The following is a 2,679-nucleotide window of genomic DNA, read 5'->3' as shown; positions in this document are numbered from 1 at the left end:
CTTGACAATGTGTCAAGAGGTCTGATACAGATGGTGATGGTGAGCTGGTAGGCCTCGACAATGTGTCAAAAGGTCTGACACAGGTAGTATAGTAGTGGTATACCTTGACAGTGTGTCAAGAGGTCTGACGCAGATGGTGGTGGCGTGCTAGTAGACCTTGAGAGTGTCAAATGATGGGTCTCATCACCACCGCAGCTCCACCCACCACCACAACCTGTCCAGTAGCCTCCAGCTAATGTAACCTTTTTTGTGTTAACGTACCTAAGCAAGCGGGTGGCTGTACAGCTAGCCAGCACTAGTAACCTTTAGGTGGATTATGAAGATATCCCCAAGTTGCCAGCTACCTTTTAACGACAGGTTTATGAGTTCAAATGACTGAACATTCAATAATGCACGATCATGGAATGCCTCAGGACTGGGAGATCAGACACTCACCACCTCACCCTCCCGTTAGGCTGCAGTAGCCTAGATACCGCCAAAGACAGACCATAATACTAACTCTCAATATACTAAATCGCCTAAAATCCACGGACTAGCTACGAGCTCCGTAACATTTTTCAACACATTTCGTCACACAGAGCACTGTGCTCACAGGCGTAGCGTTGGTGACTTGGCCGTTCTGTGCCATCACATGTGTTGTCCATCACAGAATTTATAGATGAACTTTTTTACTTTTTTTTAGGGGGGAGGTGGAGGTTGGGTTGGGGGGGGGGGGGGAAGGAGGGGTTTGGATGGGAACAATACTGTTGGAAATATGGCGGGGACTATTTATGTGATGTATAGATGATTCCTGGAAATACTCAACTGTTAACCGAATGAATAGAATGCTGCCAATACTGTCGGAGTTAATGAACTACACACACACACTCACGCCTATACATATACATAGGTTCGCGAGCATGCACACAAACTCATTTGTATATACATACACATGCGTTATACTCTCATGCACATATTCTCAGGCCCGTACACATAAAAGCATATATGCACACACACACTCACACTCACTCACTCACTCACACACACACACACACACACACACACACACACACACACACACACTCACACTCACACTCACTCACTCACTCACACACACACACACACACACACACACACACACACACACACACACACACACACACACTCACACTCACTCACACACACACACACACACACACACACACACACACACACACACACACACACACACACACACACACACACACACACACTCACACTCACTCACACACACACACACACACACACACACACACACACACACACACACACACACACACACACACACACACACACTCACACTCACACTCACACTCACTCACACACACTCACTCACACACACACACACACACACACACACACACACACACACACACACACACACACACACACACACACACACACACACACACGTCCTCTAAAATAGCACATCGCATTTTGATGTATAAATCCCCCTAAGGCCATAAACTGGTGTTCTAAAAATCATAGCGGCTCGCAAAATTGACGTGGTCTCGTTTTTTATTCCTGGGTCCTCGGTTAGGTTAGGTTCGGGCAATTTAGCACATCAGTTTAGTGATGTTGGGAACGCTCAAGAGGACTGGGTACACGCACACGCAAACTAACAGGTTATGTTCCATTTTGTAACGTAATCTGTCTGCATTTTGCAAAAAATTGTGAACCTCGTTTACAATCTGAATCTTTCTGTTTCAAACTTTATAACTATGCGTAATTTTTCCTTAACCTTTAATCACACGTCTGAATTTTTCACTCTTGAAACCTGCCAATGTTTGTTGGGCTCTTTAATAACTACACCTGATCTTTATACCACTGGTCCTTAACATTACCTCTCTGGTCGAATGCATTTGTATCCTCCAAATTCATTTGGGCGATTCATCATCACGTTTGATACTGCATTAAATTTTCTGGTACAGCGGCACTTGCCTGATACTTCATTCATTTGCCTCCTACAGCGGCACTTGCCTTACACACCCATCAATAATTTCTCACACAAGCACTTAGTAATAGACTCTGTATCTTGATCAAGTTGCCTGGTTTTGCGTCCTTGGAAAAGTTTCATTACAGACAAGTGATGAGGTGCGGGGTCACTTCATACAGATACGACTCTCCATACAACATTCACGCTCGACATCTTGAGGTTATCTTGAGATGATTTCGGGGCTTTTTAGTGTCCCCGCGGCCCGGTCCTCTACCAGGCCTCCACCCCCAGGAAGCAGCCCGTGACAGCTGACTAACACCCAGGTACCTATTTTACTGCTAGGTAACAGGGGCACAGGGTGAAAGAAACTATGACCATTGTTTCACGCCGACGCCCGGGATCGAACCCGGGACCACAGGATCACAAGTCCAGCGTGCTGTCCGCTCGGCCGACCGGCTCCCGAGTACAAAATGTTACAGTACAGGAATAGAGAACTTCAGACTCTCAGCTAGGAAATTTCCCTTCCCAAACCTCACGGAAAGCCTTACCGACTAGTTTCCCCTTGTTAAACAGACAACAGCAAAACGAACAGAAATACAACTAACAGCAAATGGAAATATGCGCTATTGAAATACAACACAAATGTATTAATACAACGCCGAAATAATACAGCAGAGCTGACAACATAAGCATGCAGCGTCAGTTCCGCCAGACCAACATAGTCA

Source organism: Procambarus clarkii, chromosome 62 (assembly GCF_040958095.1).
Source record: "Procambarus clarkii isolate CNS0578487 chromosome 62, FALCON_Pclarkii_2.0, whole genome shotgun sequence".
NCBI classification, from domain to species: Eukaryota; Metazoa; Arthropoda; class Malacostraca; order Decapoda; family Cambaridae; genus Procambarus; species Procambarus clarkii.
This window is presented reverse-complemented; position numbering follows the sequence as displayed.